This window comes from Halichoerus grypus, chromosome 7 (genome assembly GCF_964656455.1).
Source record: "Halichoerus grypus chromosome 7, mHalGry1.hap1.1, whole genome shotgun sequence".
In the NCBI taxonomy this organism is placed as follows: domain Eukaryota; kingdom Metazoa; phylum Chordata; class Mammalia; order Carnivora; family Phocidae; genus Halichoerus; species Halichoerus grypus.
In genome coordinates, this window is record NC_135718.1 from 117,288,426 (window position 1) to 117,312,240 (window position 23,815).

The 23,815-nt window shown below is 43.3% G+C and overlaps 1 long non-coding RNA gene across 3 annotated transcripts in view; it reads left to right on the top strand.

Moving 5' to 3' along the window:
- Nucleotides 1–23,815, top strand: part of LOC118555472 (uncharacterized) — a 182,836-nt gene that overhangs the window by 39,435 nt on the left and 119,586 nt on the right. For 2 of the 3 annotated variants that reach the window (XR_013449869.1, XR_013449870.1), the window contains exon 4: nucleotides 10,679–10,778. The exons of the other annotated variant lie outside the window; for it this stretch is intronic. This is a non-coding gene — a long non-coding RNA (uncharacterized LOC118555472). The remainder of the gene's footprint in view (nucleotides 1–10,678; nucleotides 10,779–23,815) is intronic. 3 annotated transcript variants of the gene reach the window in all.

Genomic DNA, 23,815 nt, shown 5'->3' on the forward strand with positions numbered 1-23,815 from the left:
GAATAAATTCTACATAACAATGGAACTTATTTTAGTTTTTTTAATTAATGTAAGCTATATTGGCTTAATAGATGTAAAACTCTCATGGCAGAGTCAACATTCATGGATATGGACAACAAGAATGATTAATCTCCGTAAAGCATACGTTCGTGGTGTCATCATTGCAAACCTTAATCAGTAATTATCATCAAATGATTAACAGGTTTTTATTGACCTAACACAGTATCAAAAAAGTTTCATAAATCATTAATTGAATAGATATTTGTTGAAGGTCTATTCTTTCGAAGAGTGTAGAATTGGATTTGCTCTGGCAGAGACTGAAGACTTCTATGGGGGAACGCTGAGGATCCGTCACGAAGGTCCCTCCACCCTAAGAGTTGATGGCAACTTTCCACAGATCTTACCTTCTTTTACAATCTACCTGGCTGATAAACCTGAAATACATGAACAATTAGAAATAACACATTTTGTGATATAAACTGTAAAGCGGGTGGGAGTCCAGAAAAGAGATCCATGTAGATTGAATAACCTTTGAGGAAGAGGTTAGTTTGCTGAATCTTAAGGATGAATAGTGTTTAGATAACCAAATAGGAAAACTGGACATTTTAAGTAACTGGGGGCTAGGAATGAATGAGTAGGCCCTTTGAGCAGGTGCAGAAGACTCCAGCACTGGTTCCTGGTTCCTGTGTGGTGAGAAATAAGGTAGATCGGTTCAGTAGACATAATATGAAAGTTTTTGAAAGCTCAGCAGAGGAATTTAGGTTTTGAAGTATGAGATGGGGGTAGGGTAATGTGATTTGAATAGTAATTTAGGAAGATTTTTCTGGCATTTATAAGATGACTATAGCAGGGACAGGCTGTCGGGAGGGAGATTTGTTAGGGGACTCTTGTGAGAGAGGGTTACAAGAAAACTCCAAACAGTAATGGTGGAAATGGATAGAGAGAAATCAACTCAAGAGATATTTTGAAGGAGGGAAGGATGGGAAAAGGCGGCATTGACTTTCTATATTGACTATCTATATAGTTAAAGAAAACCCCACAGTTTCTACCCTAGAAGGCTGGATAATTGATAACACCACTGATCTCTTGATGAAGGAAAATGATGACTGCTATTTTTAGACAGGTTGTCAATGGGATCAATTGGGATGTCCGGTAGAACCATCCTATAGGCCATTATAAACGTGGGAGTAGTAACTAGCCAAGGGGCCAGGAGAAGACATGAAGAATTGATGATGAAGAGCTACATACTGCCTGTAAACCCTAACTCCCCAGGCTGATTTTCAAGGCTGCTGTCATCTAGCCCCATCCAACTTATTCAAATTCATCTTCAGCTACTCCACAGTCTGCGCCTCCCCTCCTGGTCCAGTTAGTTAGCAAACTACACTTGCTTTTTGGTCTTTGTGTTTCAGTTCTTGCTATTCTTCGTGCCTGGGACCCATTGCCCAAATGTCGAATTATCAACATCTCTCTGCATCAGGGCCAGCTCAGGTCCTTTCCATGTGAAGATGTTTTTCAAGAACTCCAGTGCACACTCGTCTTTCTCTCTGTCAACCCCCTGTAGCATTTACAGCATGCACTCTTTGTAAAGCACGTGATCGTATACATGTCTATGTTCTTGTTTAATCAGGTCAAACATGAATACCTGTCTTGTTCTGTCAGTAAAACTCTAAAGGCCTCGAGGGTAAGGATCGCTGTTCCTCCTGCATCAGTTAGGAATTATGTTGTACTGCTGAGAACAGAAGCTCCCCAACAGTGGCTTTAAAAAAATTAGGAGTTTGACTTTGCTCATATATGGAGAAGTATGAAGGCAGGTAATCCTAAGCTGACTTGGCAAATCTTGAAAAAAGCAGAGGCCCAGCCTCCTCCTCCTTTTCCACTTAGCCATCCTTAGCATGGATTTGTCACTTCTGAATCACAAGCTGGCTGATCCTTTTCAAGTAAAGCGTCGATGCTGCAGGCAGGCAGAAGGGAAAAGCAAGGAGCAAATGGGCTTTCCAACCTGATCAGCCCTACTTTTAATGTGCTTCTCCGGGCACTACATGCCACAGCACTGCTTACGTTTTGCTGGTCAGCAGTTAGATATATAGCCATTCTTGTTTGCAAGGAATGCTGCAAATATTGTTGGTTTTTTTTTTTTTTTAGGTGGACATATTGCTTTCTCCAACAAAATCTGGGTTATTTTAATGAACAGAAGGGCGATTGACAACTCACAGGCAACTAATTTTCTGTGCTCTGTCTTTGTCTGTCTCTTTCATTCTGTCTCTATCCCTCTATATAAATTCTTGTTTGGATACACACATACACACACATGAATGGAGAGAGACAGAGATTAAGCTATATGTCTATATCTTTATCTGTATTTGAATAATACAAAATATAATAAAAAATAATAAAAATATATATCAATATATATTATATATGTGCATGTGTGTATATGCATACATACACACAGGTATTTTTCATTTTGTTGTTTCTCACAGATATTGCATTTTTTACAAATTGAAGGTTTGTAACAACCCTGTGCCAAGCAGGTCTATCAGCATCATTTTTCCAACAACACTTGTTCACTTCCTGTCTCTGTGTCACATTTTGGCATATTCCTGCAATAGTTCAAAATTGTTATTATTATTGTATTTGAGATGGTGATTTGTGGTCAGTGATCTTTGATGTTACTATTGTAAGTGTTTTGGGACACCAAGAAACACACCCATGTAAGACAGTGAACTTAATTGATAAATGTGTGTGTCTTCTGAATGCTCCACCAATTGGCTGTTCCCCATCTCTCTCTCTTTCCCTCAGACCTCCCTATTCCCTGGGACACAACAATGTTGGAATTAGGCCAATTAATAACCCTACAATGGCCTCTAAGTGCTTAAGTGAAAGGGAGGGTAACATGTCTCTCATCTTAAATCAAAAGCTAGAAATGATTAAGCTCAGAGGAAGGCATGTCCAAAGCTAAGACAGGCCAAAAGCTAGGGCTCTTGAGCTAGTTAGCCCAGTTGTGAATGTGAAGGACAAGTTCTTGGGGGAAATTAAAAGTGCTGCTCCAGTGAACTCATGAATGAGAAGAAAGGGAAAACACCCTTATTGCTGATATGGAGAAAGTTCTAGTGGTCTGGAATGAAGATCAAACCAGCTACAATATTCCCCTAAGCCAAAGTCCTGTCCAGGCCCCAACTCTCTTCAGTTCTATGCAGGCTGAGAGAGGTGAGGAAGCTGCAGAAGAAAAGTCTGAAGCTAGCAGAGGTTGGTTCATGAGGTTTAAGGAGAGAAACCATCTCCGTAACATAATAGTGCAAGGTGAAGTGGCAAGTGCTGATGGAGAAGCTGCAACTAGTCATCCAGAAAATCTAGCTAAGAGAATTCCTGAAGGAGGCTACACTAAACAACAGCTTTTCAATGTAGATGAAACAGCCTTATACTGGAAGAAGATGCTATCTAGGGCTTTCATAGCTAGAGAGGAGAAGTCAGGGCCTGGTTTCAAAGCTTCAAAGGACAGGCTGACCCTCTTGTTAGGAGCTAATGCAACCGGTGACTATCTCTTAAAGCCAGTGCTTATTTACCATTCTAAAACTCCTGGGGCCCTTAAAGAATGATACTAAACCAACTCTGCCCATGCTCTGGAAATAAAACAACAACTCCTGGATGACAGTATATCTGTTTACAACATGATTTCCTGGATATTTTAAGCTCATTGTTGAGACTCACTGCTCAGAAAAAAAGATTCCTTTTAAAATATTACTGCTCATTGACAATGCACCTGCCCGCCCAAGAGCTACGATGGCGATGGACAATGAGATCAATGTTGTTTTTCTGCCTGCTAACACAATATCCATGCTGCAGCCCATGGATCAAGGAGTTATTTGGACTTTCAAGTCTTATTATTAAAGAAATACATTTTGTAAGTCTCGAGCTTCTATAAATAGTGATTCCTCTGATGGGTCTGGACAAAGTAAATTGAAACCCTTCTGTAATTACTGGATCACATGGTATTTTTATTTTTAAGTTTCAGAGGCATCTTCCATACTGTTTTCCACGTCAGTGGCTGCACCGATTTACGTTCCCACCAACAGGGCATGAGGGTCCTTTTTTCTCCACATCCTCGCCAACACTTGTTATTTTTTGTCTTTTTGATTTTAGCCATTCTGGCAGGTATGAGGTGATGGTTGAAGGGGAGTAGGAGATACAGGCCTCCAGTTGTGGAATAAATAATCATGGGAATAAAAACATGGTATAGGGAATATAGTCGATGATACTGTAATAGTTCAGCTACACTTGTGGTGAGCACAGCATAACATACAGAGATGTTGAATCACTATGTTTACATCTAAAATCAATGTAACGTTGTATGTCAACTATACTCAGATAAAAAATTTAAAAAATATTAAATATCAGAAATATATATATACATACACACACACATACACATAGATGAAAAAGTTCTGGAAAGGATTCACCATTCTAGATGCCACTAAGAACATTCATAATTCAAGGGATATCAACATGAACAGGAGTTTGGAAGAAGTTGATTCCAACCGTCATGGATGACTTTGAGGGGTTCAAGACCTCAGTGGAGGAAGGGACTGCAGATGTGGTGGAAATAGCCAGAGAACTAGAATCAGAAGTGGAGCCTGAAGATGGGACTGAATTGCTGCCTTCCTCGTGATCAACCTTTAGTGGATGAAGAGTTGCTTTTCATGGAGGAGCAAAGAAAATCGTTTCTTGATGGAATCTACTCCTGGTGAAGATGCTGTGAAGATTGTTGAAATGACAACCAAGGATTTAGAATATTGCCTAAACTCAGTTGATAAAGCAGCAGCAAGGTTGGAGAGGATTGACTCCAATTTTGAAAGAAGTTCTACTGTGGGTAAAATGCTGTCAAGCAGCATCACGTGCGACAGAGAAATCATTCATGAAAGGCAGGGTCGGTCAGTGCAGCAAGCTCCACTGTTGTCTTGTTTGAAGAAACTGCCACGGCCACCGAGACCTGTAGCAGCCAGCTGTCAGCAACCATCAACACTGAGGCAGGACCGCCCACCAGCAGCAAGATTACAACTTGCTATAGCTCACATAACAGTATTGTTGAGCAATAAAGTATTTTTAAAGGGATGTACATTGGAGTTTTTTTTTAGACATAACACTATTATACACTTAATAGATTAGAATGTAGTGCAAACCTAACTTTTATATGCACTGGGAAAACAAAAAAATTAATTCCACTTGGCTTTATTGTGATATTTGCTTTATTGCAGTGGTCTGGAACCGAATCTGCAATATCTATCTCACATAGATAGATAGATAGATGATAGATAGATAGATAGATAGGTATTAAGAGAGAGATTTGCTATATCTATCTCTCTCTATTTGAGCATTCATACATACACATTGTTTAAACCGAGCAAAAACGAATAAAAATTACAATAAAAATAATCTGATATGTTAAATATGATGCTAATTACCATGCCTATTGTAGTTACACACAAATGGAGGGGTTTTTTTTTAGATTTTATTCTTATTTATTTGACAGAGACACAGCGAGAGAGGGAACACAAGCAGGGGGAGTGTGAGAGGGAGAAGCAGGCTCTCCCCCGAGCAGGGAGCCTGATGCAGGGCTTGATCCCAGGACCCTGGGATCATGACCTGAGCCGAAGGCAGACGCCCAATGACTGAGCCACCCAGGCGCCCTGGACGTATTTTTTTACCTACCTAACTATTGGTGTTATTTGTACAAAATTAAATCAAGTTTTTTTCTATTGTATGGCAGCTTTGATTTGTTTTCTTGTGCCTGCAGTCAACCTCACTGTTGACAGGAATGTCTCAAAAATCATAGCCTCCCATTTCTTAGAAGTTAAATGTACTGATTTAGTGATCCAGGGCTTAGTTTCTGCATTCTTAAGTTTCCCCTTTTGTTCTTGTCCACTTCCATGATTTCACCAGTAATTTTCAAATTGTGTGACATATTTTTGAATCTTATAAGTATCATCAGCGCATAGGAAAAGATGAAGATTACACCAAAGTAAACTAAGAAGACACCAGTGAAAATTCCACATAGTCATGGGCATTCTGACCATGTCACAGAACGTATGGAAGCATCCCCAAATATTGGGTCTTCCAGTTGTCACCGTTCATCCTATGTCACTGTTCACCACCCTGTGGTGACTTGATCATTTTATGAGCAGAGCTCTGATTAGGACTCAGGTCATAATTCCAGGTTCAAAACTCCTTCTACTGTGTTATTCATAACAACAGTAAAACAACGGCAGCAATTGACGTTTTTGTGGAACTGTAGAATGCCTCACCAATCATGCACAGTAGACAGAGCAAATATCATTGATCTTTTTTACATAAGGATGCACTGTACAAAAATCATGACAGGTAGTGGATGATCTGTAATTGGGATGCTATTTCATACTCATTGGTCATTGGAGGACCTTCCCCACCCTGGTTACAAATACTCAACTGGTAGCTGATAACCCGGCTAACGGATCAGAATGCCCCACTCTGAATCCCTTGGATTAATCAGTTGGGATAAGTTGATATTTGCTTACAGTGCTATTTCCTAGCCACTTGCCCTATTATTTAGTCATAGCTAGTGTAATTATGTCTTGGTGGTGAAACAACCAAATCAATAAGAAAAATAAAAATTCACTGTACCTTCTTGTTACACATCATTGCCTTCAATACGGCACTTGAGATTCTAATTTTCTAAGACAACATTATCACTTAGGGTTTAGGCATCTCTTAATCTGCTGACTGATGGAGTGTGTGGCAGACATTTTCACACCAGGACCATATGTGATATAATTACCTAAGCATTACAAAGGAGATAGGTATAGGAGCAGTTGCGAATCTGTTACAGGGACGATAATGCTTAGGATAGTCAGAGTGGTAGTGGAGATCGATGGTAGGGAAATAGTTAAAGGCAATCAATATGAATTGGAACTCCCTTGTTTGTTTTCTTTTGAAACCTTAAAGTTATCCAAATGGAGTGTTAATTTAAAAAAACTGTTTTCTTGGGAGAAGACAATATTTTGAAATGTTTTTAATTTATGGGAGCCCGTTTCCTTCCGTCTCCCATTGCTGCATGAGGTTGAACAAATGTTAGCGGCAACTAATTAATTAAGTTTGCAGAAAGTAGCAGCAGGGGATTGGAAACTTGAAGTGGAAGTGAGCTTTTTGACTGTAAACATGTTGCCTGCCTGAGAGACTATATCTGGACTGCGTGGTTGCTGAGTTATCCAAAGAAATGCAGTATCTCTGGGAAATTCAGGCTTGGCAAAGGGAAAAAAATAACATTGTCTCTTGCTGGCAAATCCATTCCTTTATTTCCTGGGTTCGTCTCATGTGTTTTGCTTGGTTCTGGCCACACACTATGACGATGCTGTCCTCTCTGTGATGAAGGTGGCCCCACAGACTTGTCCTCAGAAGGAAAGGAACTAATATTTGTGAGTACTTTTTCTATACCGGGTTCCTTAGATGTATTCTTTCATTTCTTTCTGTAAAGTTGATAGAACTCTTTCCTTTTACTGATAAGAAAAGTACGACTCAGAATTGGAGAACTCACTTGGGATCAGTTTATAGACAATGAAACTGGGTTTCGAACCCAGACTAATCTGACACTGGAGTTTTTTCGTTACCAGGATGCTTAATTCACTGTAGTAGAGGGTAGGCAAGGGCTGCAGGGCGCCCTGGCCAAGGGAACTGTTACTCAGGGGAAAGACACAGGGCCATGGAATGTGGAAGGGTGATTGTCGGACCTGAAGGTGATCTGCAGATCACACTGAAAAATACTGAGTTAGAGCGATTCCTGAGCAAGATTCCATGAACTTGGGTCCTCATGGCCTTCAGACTACATTGGGCTAGTCACCTTCCTTTCCTCAAGATTTTGAACCCAGACATTATATTGGAAAAGAGGAAGGGATTAAAGCTGAAAGGGGATGATACAGAGAGAGGGGCCAGGATGGCCATAAGGAGGGATTCTGGGAGATCTGAGGTTAGGAGGGAGTAAAACAATCATGATGAATCCACAGGAAGTTTTTTTTTTTTTAAGATTTTTAAAATTTATTTGAGAAAGAACAAGGGGGGAGGGGCAGAGGGAGAAGCAGATTCCCCGCTGAGCAGGGAGCCTGCCGTGGGGCTCCATTCCAGGACCCTGAGATCATGACCTGAGCCAAAGGCAGACGCTTAACTGACTGAACCACCCAGGTGCCCCTTACAATTTTTAAGTAGGCTGCACACCCAATGTGGGGCTTGAACTCATGACCCCGAGATCAAAAGTCACATGCTCTGCAGACTGAGCCAGCCAGGCCCCCCACAGGGAGCTTTTTGTAGAGAAGAGGCAAGAGCAGAGGCAGAGAGACAAATAAGGACAAAACTAGTTGAGACAGAGTCAACTCCCAGCCTTTGGAGCTGCTTTAGTTCCCAGGGTCTTCCTGTTCCAATCATGATGCAAGGCACGTTGATCTCGCCATGACAAGCCTACCACTTCAATGTCATCATTTTGCTCTTTGAACTGCCAACATGGGGCACTATGACTATACAGCATTAGAAACTTGTAGGGGACATTTGTTAGAGATGCAATAGACCAATTCAGGATGCTGAAAAAAATTCTGTACTATCTAAGGAGAACTGCACATGGGTTTTCTCAGAGATTAAATAAGACCTAAGTCAAATCATCTGTCTTTTATTGAGTTTTTGATGGATATTCCTGGTAAAAATAATCAATACAAAGTAAAAATTACAGTGTCTACACCTGTACTTAGTAGAATATATTAGAGTCTAAAGTTTGCCTGAAAAAATGGCATGTTCTTGACTAAATTTAGATCTGCAAATCTTGAATGAGTAAAATTACACAGTAGAAGGTATGGCTGCAGGTGAAAACTCACAACAGCTGACGCTGTGAGTGATGTAGTTTCATATGGTCAAAAATACAGATGAATAAATCAAATCTTGGTTGTTAAGTGTATGTGGAAAAAAATGAACTAGATGAAAATCATGTCAGTAAATAAGAATGAAGTGGAAAATACTGGTAAAGCTTGCCTATTCTATATAGAAAATTATTTATGGAATTAATTTGGGCTAATGGGAACTTCTGCTTCTGAGTAGTATGTTGTGGCAGGCTCTTGGCTCCTGCTGTAACAGCTAAAAAAAAAAAAAAAAATGGAATAAATTGCAAAACTATATTTTTAAAGACATTAGAGAACTAAGAAGCAAAAAGTATTAGATATATTAAAATCCCAGAGGGAAGTTCCCTTCCCGGGTTAGCTGAGATTACTAGCCATTTTCTTTCCTGGGGACAACTGTACGTATGGTCACAGCCTGAGGGTCAGTCAGGCCTGGCCTAGACAGAGGGACCCTGCAGGGGAAAGACAAACCTGCTGAGGAAGCTGACAAGCTAGGATCTAGAAGAGCCCTAAATGTCTTTGCCAGTTTTCTCAGGGGACATTTGCTGAGTGCTGGGGTGGCTCAAGAGTCTGGGAGGCTGGGCTGGGAAAACAGGGGGCAGTGTCTTACTGCCGTCAAGTGCTTTGAAACCCGCCCCTGTGATGGACGGGCCTACAGTGAACACACAGTTGTCCTTGAGATGTTTGAAAACAGGGGTGGGCTTTTTCTAACTGAAGCTTCAATCTGGCTCCAAGTCAGCTCAATTCCACATTGGACTGAGGTGATCATCCCTCTCCCCATCTGCCTGTCAGAGGAATGTACAAAGACCAGTCTCTCAGACTCTTTACACATGATGTTACCTGTACAGTAAAATATTACGAGGCAGGTGAAGAAGCAGAAAAACAGGACTAACAATGAAGAGAAAAGCAAGGAATAGAAGTAAACCCATAGATGATCCAGATATTGGAGTTCGTTCAAAGACTTTATTTATTTATTTAAAGATTTTATTTATTTATTTTTGTGAGAGAGAGAGAGAGAGAGAGAGAGAGAGAGAGAGCACGGGCAGGGGAAGGGGCAGAGGAGGAAGCAGACTTCCCAGTGAGCAGGGAGCCTAATGCAGAGCTCGATACCTGGACCCTGGGATCACGACCTGAGCTGAAGGCAGACGTTCATCTGACTCAAAGACTTCAAAATAGCTGGTATAAATATGCTAAAGAAAATAGAGGAAAAGATGCACAAAAGAGGTGAAAAGATGGGAGAGGACCAACTGAGAGTTTGACTCTATATAAAGGAATCAATCAGATGTTCTATAACCTAAAAAATATTATGTCTGATATTAGGACTTCATTGCATGAGTCTAATAGCTCACCGGATGCAGCAGAAGACAAGATTAGTATACTCAAAGTCAGGCCCAAAGAAAATAGCTAAACCGAATGACAGGGGAAAAAAATTAAAATACTGAACAGAAGAGATAGATGGGACATAGTGAAATGTTTTAGCACATACATAAATTGGCGTCCCAGGAGGGTAAGAGAGCGACAATGAGGAAGAAATATTTGAAGAGATAATTGTCAAGTATTTTCAAAAACTGGAGAAACACATAAACCTATAGATTCAAGAGGCTCGGCAAACTCCAAGCAGGATAAATATAAAACCCCCTCCCTTTAGATACACCAGGGTGAAGTTGATAAAACCAGAGATACCCAGAACCAATAGAGTTTGCTCTAGAAAATAGCTTCTCTATGAAAATTCACTGGTGTTGGTATTCCTTTGATTAAAATGTTTACATTTACAGATACAAAAGCAACGTGTTCCTGAGGTCAAAACTGGAGGAGTAAAACCAAAGGAAAACAAAAGGCAGGGTTCAAGCATCATCTTTTTCCTGGTATGAGTGGGTGAGTTTGTTCCTTGCAATCAAAGAACCTACCTGAAATCCTCCTCTGGGTATTTCTCCTTTACCAACCCTCTTGTTCCCTTACCTGATCACTTTAGCTTTTTGGCTGAACGTAGGGCTTTTCGTTCTGCTTTTTTGCTTAATCGCTCTCCTAAATCTTGGAATTCCTAGATTTTCAAAGTGGCATTTCTCTTGCCATTGCTGTTTCACCAGGTGAGTGAGCGGCGTGGAGTGTTCTGGTGGGAGAACCATCTTGGTCCCTGACCCCAAAAGCAGCATCTGGTAGTCAATCACTTTTGCCTCTGGGGTGTGTTTACTGTGGTTGGAGCAAACAGGAAGGAACAGTGCAATGGATTGTACTTACCACTCTGGGTTTGCTCAAGTGATTTTTTAAAAAATAGATACTACACAAATATTATAAAACAGGTAGTCCCTAACTTAGAGACAGGTGGATAGTGGGAGCATACTTAAAATACCTGGAAAGAGATGGATGTCAACCAGTGTCCTATATTTTCATGGGGATGACGAGATAGATGTGTCTTATCTCACTTGAGTATTTGTTGGTGCCTACATTTTTCCAGTTATGCCTTGCTGTAGGTCTTAAGGTGGTTTACCTGCTTTCTTTTCCCTGTCCGGTTCTTGAGCCAGTACTAGGCAAACCTGGCACTGGATCAAGATCCTCATGACATAGCAAGTGCAATCTAGAACTGTGATTGGCTGCTCAAATCAAGAATCAAGTGTACATGTATGTAGCCCTTGCACATAACCTCCCTCATTATTCCAGTTCTCCCACAAATTCTGGGGGACTGTCAGGACTGTGGCCCTTTTATGTGGGTCCCCTAGATTCCTTCCTCGCCCTTGCCATTCTCTCTTCCGAGAGATAGATCCTGATCTGACGCTCTTGGCTGTTTATCTGGGGTTCATTCCCACCTATTATGACTATCATTCATTCGTTCATTATTTCCTTTAATGTTTTTATTGATCACTCACTATGTGTCTGCTACCACGCTAGGTGCTGGAAACGCAGTGGTGAACAAAATGGTGTAAACCTTGTTCTCAGGGAGTTTATATTCTAGTGGGGAAGAAAGACACTAAATAAATAACCAGACAAATAAACAACTGATGATAAATTGTGATAAGCGCTAGGAAGGATGAGAACAAAATTCTAAAAGGAAATACCAAGCAGATCTAATGTAGATTGGGTCAGGGACCAGGGAAGAACTTTTGGGGTCAGCCAAGTGAAGATTATAGAGGAAAGTGCTCCAGATTGAGAAGAAGCAGGTGAATGGCTCAGAGGTGGCACTGAGCTTGGCTTTTTTGACGGCTTTCCTAGTGACCAGTGAGATCAGAGCCGTGGTTGCCGAGCCTGGCTCTATGAGTTTGCTGTGGCGGTCATAACTAATCCCCACAAATTTAGTGGCTTCAAACAATAGAACTTATTTTCTCATAGATCTGGAGGCCTGAAGTCCCAAATCAGTATCACCGAGCTGAAATCTGGGTGTCAGCAGGGCAGCATTACTTCTAGAGGCTCCAAGAGAGAATCCATTCCTTGCCTTTGTCAACTTCTGGTGGCTGCCAGCATTCCTGGGCTCGCGACCACATCACTCCAGTCTTCAGTGCTGCAAGACTCTAGATCTTCAACTCTCTCTCTCTCTGCCCCATCTTGACATTACCTCTTCTGATGTGTGTGTCCACTTTCCCTCTGCCTCTCTTTTATAGGGACACTCGCCATAGCGTTCAGAGCCCACCTGAATAATATAGCATCATCTCCTCCTCTCAAGATCCTTAACTTAATCACATCCACAAACTCCTCTTTTGCCATATAAGGCAAAAACCCATCTCTGGGTTCCAGGGATTAGGGCCTGATATCTTTGGGGGCTGATAGGCAGCCCACTACTCTAAAGTGCACTTGAATCTCTTTGGGAACTTTTAAATATGCATTGCTTGGGCTCCTCTTTATATCAGCTAAGTCAGAATCTCTGGGTGAGGCTTGGGCATGGGTATTTTTTAAATGCTCCCCAGGTGACTCTACTGTGTAACTAAGGCTGAGAGCTACTGATTAGAGTAGAGCAAGGGAAGAGTTCTTCCAGTGGCAGGGCAGGAAGTCATCACTGTTTGGAGACCTCTGCTGCCCTCTTAACCTGGTAAGACCCCTTAGCTAACAATGCTGTCTGAATGAGACCCTCACTTAATGTGCCTTTCTGAAAGGTGATTTGTGATTTACTTCCTTGTGGTTCTTGGTCCTACCTCCTTCAGTTCTTACTACTTCTTTCCATCAAGCTGACACTGAGTTTCTAGAATGTGTGACACCCATCAGTCCAAATTATGAAGAATATACAGAGCTAACAAACTGATGGAGATCAAACTTAGCTGGCCTCACACAAATGTAGAGTTGAGTGCCCTGGAATTGTAAGTCCAAGTCTGGAAAACATGTGCTGACGTACGTGTGTAAATTTATAAGAACAACTAATGTCAGTCTGTACTACATCCAGTGTTAGAGGCAGGCCAGGAATTGGGGAAACATGCTGGGAGCCTGGGTCCTCCAGAACTCACTACTTGTTTTAGCCATAAAAGAGAATTTTTTTCTTTTTCACTGTACCCACGTATCTATAAAAATATTGACTCTTTTTCAGTGAATATATTTGGGGGAAAATCGGAATTTGGCCTATGAAGACACCCCCCCTCCCCCGCCCACATAGCTATCACTAGCCTTGGCCCTGAGGACAAACGTAGTCTCACAACCACATAGGCCTGTCACTTGGGATCTATGAGAAAGACCACGTAATCTGCTGAGAATTTGATAATCTGAGAAAAAGATCCAATTTAGGGAGTTCCTATAAAGCCTCCATAGCTATTTGCTGGAAGATCAACATTTTCAAATGGCAGTTTGAGAGAAATTCCCAAGCCCAGCTCATTATTGGGCCATTGGGGATTAATTTGAGGGCAGCCATCTTTGCTTCTACAACCACTAAATTGTCTCCCAGGAGATAAAGATGCAGTAATCTCACTTTGGAGGCTATAGTCTTTTCATGGTCAGATCTGCTGATAGGCTTCAACCACAAGGCAATGTTGGTCACGCCTGGAAAGCGTGAATTGCATTTTAAAGTACTGGGAATGTTTAACTGGAAATTCTTCATGGACGGGTCCATGGTCTAGGTAGCATCATCCTCCTGACCCATGGAGTCACACCATCTCTAGCAGTGTCACATTCAGTTTGTTACTATTTGTTGTGGACATCACCTTAACCAGGGCTGGACATCATGAAAAGATTCAATGAAAACATGGTGCTTCTTTTGGAAAGTCCTTCTACCACCTTCCTCCTCCTAGCTACCCTCTCCTTGTTTCCATAACTACTTGCACTGGATTATTTTGTAACACTTGGTAAAGACATTAACATGTGTCTGTTTTATAGTGGTCTACCCTAGGGGTACTCTCTCAATTTAGGGAGGCTGAGAGGTGCTGTTTTTTTTTTTTTTCCTGGGTCCTTTGCTAAGCATGTTCAGTGCTTAAAATCATGTTTGAATTTATGTTGGACTCCCTTTCAGAGCCCTTTTTAAAAACGTTCTATTTCATACATCCTTCCTTTTCCAAAATGGCAGTTGCATGTTTCGTGACCATCTTGCCTTTTGTCTTGATTATCTCATCTAAGTGGAAACCTATGAGTCACATGGTCATCACAAAAAATTCTTTCCTGCTAAGATCTGGCAGGTGGTCCCAGTAATACCTTTCTTATCTAGGAAGTAGTTCAATTATTTTCACCTATGACAAAATGCTGAACTCACTTAGGAAGAGAGGATAGAAGGATTGTAATTGCTCGCTCCACCACCCCCATGTGGGGTAAGGCAGCTGAAGACAGCCTTGCTCTCAAGCATAAATTCCCCTCTTTCTCCGAAGAGCAGCAATGTCCGAGGCGTTGGCATGCAAACACTTGCAAAGTGAAAATGGATACACTTCCACAGCTCCTCATCCCTGGCCTCCGGAGGACAGCTTGCCAACCGTGCATGCATGTTGGTTTGGCACTGAGACAAATGTTCCCTGGAGCATAGACTGAAACCACCAAACTGATATCACATGGGACGACAGCCAAATCCTGACCTTGCTCTCTGTAGGTGAGCGGCTTCGGAATTAACCTGTGATGGTCTCCTGCTCCCGCCTGGTTGGTGGCCTGGGATTTGTTTTTTGTTGTTGTTGTTGTTGTTGTTGTTGTTGTTTTAATGGCAACATTTGAATCTTCCTGCTCTCCTTATTTCCCCAGTATCTATCAACCACAAAACCTCTCTCCTGGTCTTGGCTTGTGAACAGTGGGCAGCTTCTTGGCTCCAAGAAATGGGCCAGCCACACGATTTCTCCTTGCCCGGTGTCTTCTTGCCCTTTGAGAGAAAAGGGCCACTCTCGGACTGTTCCAGAATCGTGCCTGGGGGGCAGGGCCTGTGGGTTGGCATCGCGGCTGTCTGTGATTGCTGTCTGCTCCTTTTGCCTCCTCCTCTGCATTTTCTCCCACTGCTCCAACTCTTCCCATCCCCTTTTTTTGTTTCCAACCCTTATTTATTCAGAGCTTCCAATATTCTAAGTTTTTCATGAATTCAGGGCTTTAATTTAGCATGTGGGGTTCTGGCTCTTCCAGCAAGCTGCTTTGGTCATTATTTCCAACTTGAGGGAATAAAGAGGCAGCAGGGTGCAGTGGGAAGAGTGGGGGCTGGAGGCCAGAAGGCTCCGTACTAGTCCCAGCTCCACTTCTAATAGGCTGTGGGACCCCGGCCGGGACACAGCCTGGCCGCCAGCCTCAGTGTCCTCTCCGGAGTTGGGGTGAGGAGTTTGGACACACTCATTTCTAAGGCTCGTCCCATTCTATCATTCTGTGGGGCGCACGGTCAATGTGAAATCCATATGGGGTTGTGCCAGTCTCACTTCCCTTTTTCTTTTGAAAAACTTTATTGTTAAATGAGTGAATGAAGAGATGTGAGCAGAGTCCTTAAGCTCGATGTCTCCAGTGCAGAATATTGAGGGGCGGGGGGGATTCTTTCTTTATATCGGTGTCCAGAGGCTCAGAGCCTAGAAATAAAACCCAAGACACTTCCTCTCTTGAAATGTGCCACCTTGTTTTCCACCAGGATAAGAAAACGAGGCACGCGGTATTTGCTGCTTTTTAAGAATCCAGTTTCTGTACTGTAGCACAAGCACATATAATTGTTCAAGTAAAATTGTACTTTTGGAAGGAAAAGGTTAAAGTTGGCTACTGATATTCATCAGGAGATGGATATTTAATCTTTAATCTCTTGTCCTGGGCCTCTACTTTGGATCAACTCATTATCCCGAATAAACGATGTGTCATTCCCATTATTTATGTTTCACTGCTGCCAAAGTATCTGGAGCTCGTTTTAGTAAGCGCCATTCATTTCGACCCATTCAGTATTAATCTCCCTGCTAACATCTTTCCTGTTCTATGTGCTGTCCCCTATTTGCTTTTATGTTTTCTGCCGAGTGTTTATAAAAGGATAATCTTTTACAAAGCAGACAGAATTTTTGTGTATAAACTGCTCTGTTTGAATGCCTCATTGATATACCATCTAAAAACTGAAGTGTTCAGCAAGATTAGCAAAGCCCTGAGCTATTGAGCTGGGGAAAACATGAGAACCAGTCCCTTCTCTACAGGAGGCAAAGGTGAGGAAAGATGCCAGGAGTAGCGAAAGCAGAGCCGGCCCGCACAGGCCCTCATAGGCCTGGTTGCCTAGAAATTAAAGGAGAGCAAGGCAAAGTGGCTCAGAAGTCACTCAGAAAGTGATAAAGGACGCGGTGGTCCAGTGACTTCTCTCCAGGAATTTTCTCAGCAAATGCCGGGGCTCTCCAAACGCTGAATTTGCATGTGGTCCCCACTTCGACTAAACCCTTTGCAACGTGCACGAGGTATCTATCTGCACGCCTTTGCGAAGTTGCTCGCGGAGGTTAAACAATTTGCGTTCTTCAGGTCTACCTTGTCCAAAGAGCAGGAGGAGCTAAGCTAGGATCCGAGGTGGAGGGCAGATTCCCCTGCTGCCTCCATCTTCTCTCTCCAGAGACTGGGATCTCATCCAAATGGCTCTCTTTTGCAGGGAGGAGGAAGAGATCACTTCATTTTACAATGGACAAAGAAGGTTCCTTTGTGGAATTTTGCATGGCATGGGGTCCCAAATATGCCACCGATAAAAAGACTTAACAGATGGACTCTGAGAATAGGAATACGTTCAAGAAAAAAAAAATTTTTTTTTTTAAATCGGTGGAGGGGGGTTGCGAGTCTGGCCACTGTGGGAGCTGAGCATGGGAAGCCGCACTGATTTGTACCTTAGACAGGGCAAGTCCTGCTGGTAGAGATGCATGGAAGCATCTGAAACACAGCCTGTGCTTGGGCTTTTCATTGGCAATGCTGTGGGGGAAAAAAACATCCCAAGGTGCACGGTGCCAAAAATTATACGTGCCTTCAAAGAGTAATTTTTTCCAAAAAATTGATTACTTATTTACTCAATAGGAAAGTTTGTTATTTTCTAAGGTGTGCCCTTTGTAGACCTGAGAATTTTGCCTCCATTCCACCTTTATCAGGGAAAAGTTCAAGACAGGCATGCGGTTGTGCCATTCTAATGGCATGAACGCTGACATGGTAAGGGCTTGCCAAATCTCCTCTGAAGATCTGAGCTATTAAAAACACTCCAAGTGTATCCATCAAGACTCCGTCAACAGTCAAGCACTGTTTAGGATTTCGTTTTAGCTCCATACCACCATTGTTGACCACTGATGGCGTTAACTAGGATGGGCGCCCTTGCCTTCATCTGCAATCTGCACGAAGATGAGGGCTGACCATCTTCTGGGGAAGAACTTGAATCCTCGTTCTTCAGGGACACTCTGTGTGGCCCGTGGGAAAAGTGACACCAAAGGACAGTTCTGCCTCACCACTTGGCAAGACAGCTCTGTACTTGGGGGGTGATGGAGGGACTGGGGGAAGTGGGAATTCTTACAGTGAACCTGGCCGACTGCGGTGACCCAAAGAAGACAGCGATGAGGTTCTCCTGACAAGGAGCTGCCCTTTTGACGGTAGCGAAGTTCACAGTGTTGGCTCCTTTGGCTTTGACCTTAACACCTTAATAGGACACAAAATGAAACTCCTCACGCAGAGAGGCTGCTTCAGTTATTCTAAGTGTCCATCTCAGTGGAGTCTCGTTTGGAACTTCATTTCTTCTACTTTCCATCCTTGTTTTTTTTACACCATTCTTTTCCTTCCCTTCTTTTCTCTTTGGTTTTCTTTGCTTCCCTCCCTCCCTCCCTTTCCTCCCTCCCTCCCTCCTTTCCTCCCCACTCCCTTTCTTCCTCTTCCTCTCCCCATCTTCTTTCTTCATCTTGGAGCTGTTGGGGATGATAGAGTTTAGAAACACGATCCTTGCTTTGAAAGGGTGACAGTCAGAGTTGGTAAATGTGGCCAGCACAGAAAGTGTCTCATGTAAGGATGGCCAATCGAGCTCATTTGGCATTTTGGCACCTAACACTTATTAGCAGCTCCCTGGAGCCCTGTGCCGAGAGGATTCTGAGTTCTGAACTGGGCTCAGAGGGAATGACTGTCCTGATCAACTAGATGTGACAGCAAAGGACATAAAGGGAGTGGAAAGAGGAGCACTCGTGGCAGAAACTTGCCATCCCGGGTCTGCATCAGGGTTTATCAGCCGTGGCACTACTGACATTTGGACTAGATAATTCTTTGTTGTGGGGGCCGTCCTGTGCACTGTAGGACGCTCAGCAGCATCCCTGTCTTCCGTGCACTGGATGCCGGTGGCATCCCCACAGTTGTAACAACTGAAACTGTCTCTAGATATTGCCAAACGTCCCCTGGGGGGTAAAATTGTCCCTGTTTTATAACCATGGGTCTAACTAATTACCACCAGACTAAATATGGGGAAGCAAATGAGAAAGTTAAAGGGACCGGAAGGATGCAGAGCTCTGGCGAGGAGGTGAGGCCATGTGGGAAGTGTGGCACGTGTGTGATGGCAGAGTAGAATGTCTCGGTCACTCCTGTTGCCTGCTAGGCTGTGCGTTGTGTGCCGCACTTCCATAGTTCCAGGGTCATGTCCACCACTGGACCAGGACGCTGCGGGATAGAGCCAGAGATCACAGCAGGAAGGACTGAAGTATACTATAGTTTACTGAGCCTAAGATGGGTGGGACTCTGGATCCAATAGTGCTGCAGGTGGAGTGTTCTGTGCTGGAGATTTCAATAAACGAAGATGATGATGCTCCTTAGAGCTCACTAGAAGGTGGAGTGGCTCACATGCAGCGGGACAGGAAGTTTCCCTGTGCAGCCACAAGAATCTTTGATGAGCAATGGGACCTGGGACCCTGGGAAATGAGGGCCACTGGGATCATAGCCATTATATACCCCCTTTATGGGGCCTTAATTCACCTTACATTTCCTGACTTGATCTGAGGATTGGTAAACAGTGAACAAATACTAATGTATTTGATAAAATAAATCAATGGCTTCAGGACACATTCAAAGTGCCCAACTCAATTCCAGACTCTGTTTCAATTTATGACACTGAAATATTTCAGCATAGGTCGTTCTAGGCAATGTGATGCAATGGAAAGGTCTAGGTCTGACTTCAAGCTCTGCTCATTGCTCAGAAGCTTGAGACAACAAGCAAGTCACCTCATCTCCTTGCCCCTCAGATTGGGATCTGTAAAATTGGGAGAGTGTCTCCTGCCTAGTAAGGTTGTCATGAGATGATATAAACCAGAGGCTGTCTCAGGAATTGGCACAGATTAGGGGGTTAAAAAAAAAAGCGTTAGTTGCCTTCCTTCTTTTTTAAAAAATTAAAAAAATATATTTTATTTGTTTATTTGACACAGAGAGAGAGCACAAGCAGGGAGAGCGGCAGGCAGAGGGAGAAGCAGGCTCCCCACTGATCAGGGAGGCCAATGCAGGGCTCCATCCCAGGACCCTGGGATCATGACCTGAGCCGAAGGCAGATGCTTAACCCACTGAGCCACCTGGGCGCCCCTAGTTGCCTTCCTTTTTGCCCTTCTCCCTCTGAGGCTTGTTGTCCTTCTTCTTCTAGGTTAAGACAGTGGGAAAGGACAGGGACTTCTGGTTTCTGATAAAGGTTTCCTTGCAGCTGCCTTGGATCCCATTCCACCCACTTTCAGAACACCGACAGCTAAGAAAACATGTGTAAGCCTCAGATCGGACTGAAGGTTTGAGTGAGTGTGTATAAACCTATCCAGGATGTCCCCTGGGCATCACTGGTACCTGGGAGCGTCCTTCCTCACCCCATTCATATATCTGTGCAATGGGCGGGCATGATGTGGGACCATTTCTCTAATCCGGTATGTTTCTTCATAGTGAATAAAAAACAAAAGTCATCTCAAGGAACCCAAAGAGAGAATGTATCTATCATCTCAGTTTCCTCCTAGAAGCTCATTGGATTGAACCGTGAAAGCCTCAATATTTAGACGGGAAGGGATTTCATGGAGGACAAGAAGTCCAGCTCATTCTCTTCCCAGATGGGTTCCCCAGAGCCTGAGGAGCAGGGGCTCACTCGACTAGCATGGCCATCTTATTAGAAGCAGTCTTCTGACCAGTGCCAGGGTCTCTTTGGATCTGAGCACTCAGCCTGAGCTCACAGTACCATCTTCTCTGCATTGAGCTGCTTGGCTTCTTCTGCCCTGGACCAAATGACAGTTGTTTATGGGCCCCGCTTTATGGATTTAGTCCTTTCTTCCTAACCAGGCCAAGTTCACACATTTTTTTCAACACCACCACAGTCATTTGCAGGCGTACATCTACTGTATTCACATCACAACCTTACCACTCACCAGCTCTGAGGCACTGGGCAAGTTACTTAACTATATGAGCTTTGCCTTAGTCGAGGTTCTCCAGAGAAACAGACCAATAGGAAACTGTCTATCCACTTATCTACCATCTATTCTTCTATCTATCTGTGAAATACATACATATGTGCACATATACATATATAAGAATTGGAATTGGCTCACAAGTCCCAAGATCTGCAGTTGCCAGGCTGGAGACCCAGGAAGCAATGATGTTTTCGTTTGCATCTGAAGGCAGAAGAAAACCTGATATTCCAGCTTGAAGGCAGTGAGGCTAGAGGAATTCCCCCTTCCTCGAGGGAGAGTCAGCATTTTTGTTCTGTAAGTACTTCAACTGATTGGACCAGGCCCACCTCATTAGGGAGGGTAGTCTGTTCAGTCTACCAATCAAATGTTAATCTCCTCCAGAAACACCTTCACAGACACCCCCAGAATAATGTCTAGCCAAATATCTGGGCACCCTGTGGCCCAGTCAAGTTGACACACAAGATTAACTATCATGAGCTTCTATCTCCTTCCTCCTTTGTAGAATGGGGGTAATAATAGCATTTATGGGGTTAATGAGAACTTTTTCTTGCTCTTATGAGTTAATAAAAGTTAGTGAATGCCTTTACAGTATTTCAGTAAATGCTGTTGTTATTATTGTTGTTATGGGAAGCACTTACAGATGGGGACTAAGTTCCAGAGAGAAGGAGATGTGGGTGCCAGGGAGGGCAGAGAGAGGCAGGGCTTCACGGCTCTGTGACCTACGTCGTCACGGCCCCATGCTTGGTTTAATGCACCATCATTGCTGTCTCAAAATGCTTAATAACTTTGAACAAGGGGCCCTGCATTTTCATTTTGCACCGGACCTTGCAGATTATGTAGCTGGTCCTGGAGTGAGGGATAGGAAATCTTTAAATAATGTCCAATGAGGTGTTAGTGAGCTATCTGGGCTCTGCCACATCCCAGCTTCCTCTCCCTCCCCTGCTGAATTCTGCAAGCATGAAAACTGCCACAAGACATTCATTTTTAATGACTTGCTATGGGCTTCTTAGCAATATATCTTTGGGTATTAAAGGTGTGGAGTCAGAGACTTAAAATGATTGATGTCTTTGCTCCACACAAGGGGTCTCCCACACTTACCTAGCATTAGATATCCACTGGGGAAATTTATGGGAGCTCTTGGCAGCCTAAGCGGCCATCAAATATTAATCAAAAATATGTAATAACTAATATATACTTAAAGAATTGGAGAAAATTAATATTCAAGGGAAGCATTCAGGGACCCATAAAAATAACAAATGCTGAAGAGACTCTGTCAAGGTTAGCAGGTTCAGAGCTCACCCTGTTCTTAGACTTGCTTGGAGACTCTGGGTTTGCTGGATGATCCTCAGACACTGAGATGGCAAGAAAGGGGGCTTAGTGCTTATTCCACTGGATCTGCACTCCTACTAACAAAAGGAGTGAACTCCTACTTCAAGATACTGCATTTCTGTCCCCCAGCCGCCCTTCCTCTGTATCTCCTTCACGTAGCACCAACATGCCCGATCCACAGCTCATTCTCTATGGGATTCTCTCCTGGCAGCCCCTTGAAGATAGACTGTCTCATCTCCTTATGCATTTTCAACACCTAGGGCAGCGGCTTGCACAAACTATTAAGTTGGACCATACGATATTTCTACTTGTGTGGGTCAAAAATGGGCAAATGACAATTTGACGTGTCTCAACTTTAAAAATCCTCAAACTGGGGGCACCTGGGTGGCTCAGTCAGTTAGGCATGTCCGACTCTTGGTTTCGGCTCAAGTTGTGATCTCAGGGTTGTGAGATTGAGTCTTGAGTCAGGCTCTGCGTTTTCAGGTGCTTGTCCCTCTCCCTCCCTCTCTGCCCCTTCCCCTGCTCCCTCTCTCTCTTTCTCTCTAAATAAATAAATAAAATCTTCTTAAAAAAAATAGAATTCTTCACACTGGACCTGGTCTTCCTAGAAGAACTTTTTATTAGAACTGAATGGCCTCCCCAGAGCAGGCTGGGAGAATTCTCCTAATTCCCAGTTTCAGCGACTGAAACTTCTGATAATCCCACAGGCAAAAACAACTGTCCAGTCATTTACTGGGGAAGTCTTATTTTGCCTTTCCTCAGCCAGAATAAAGGGGTGTATGTTTTCGTTCATGTTTTTGGTCTTCAGCTCCTCCTCTTCCTTATTTAGCAGCAGAGCTCAGACGAGCGGGGCTGCTTGTGTGGGTGGCTTTTCTGATACTGTCCCTGGAGAGACAGGATGCCTAGCTTCACCAGGGACAAGGGAAACTCTTTAATCCCAGAGAGGAGTGGAGATCGGCAGATCGAGTCTGCTTGGAAGGGAGGGGGTGGTTCGGGTGTTGGACCACCATGGCAGTTGCTGGTCTCTTCTGTTATTATGGAAAATCAGGAGCGGAGCCTGTCACTTGTCATCTGTTCTTCGAGTGTAACCAACTTTTCTTCCGTGGGCCATTTGGTGTGACTATGAATGATGGCTCCGGCTAAATGACACCATCCTGATGGTGGAGTAAACAGAAGTGATGTTGGAACAGGCGCCTTGGATCCAGCCTGTGTTGTTGGAGAGCCGCGGGGAGGGTCTGGGATTGAGAGGGATGCGCGGTGTGCTTGGGGCTGAGGTCCTGCATGTGTCTCCTTTTGTCGCCCTGAGCTAGTAGGGCTCAAGCCAGGCTTTTGGAGAATGACCCCATATACATTCACTTGGAGTAGATTCCATGCAGAGATGGAGAACGCGCATGACATTTCAGCATCATTCAGCTCCATTCTCTCATTTCCTAAGCCAGGAGATGGAGGCTCAGGGAGGCCGAGGCTTGTCTTTGGTCATATGGCCAGTACTGGCAGAGCCAAGATGAGAGCAAGTTTCCTGCCTCCCAGTTATGTGCCCCTTCCACTCCACCATGCCCTCATCCCCACACCGTGTCCTCTGTTCTTAGGTACCACGGCTTAAATAACAACTGCTTGTTTTTTGAGGATTAAAAGAAAAACCCTCTGCTACCACATTAAATGTGCACACCAGTTGTAAAGCTTAATTTAGAAATATTGAATATTACATCAAAAACTAATGATGTACTATATGTTGGTTAACTGAACATAATAATAATAAAAAGAAATATTAAATGAGAAACAATGCATTGAGAGGTAGTATGGAGTGGTGAATAGAATAGTAAGTTCTGGATTTCT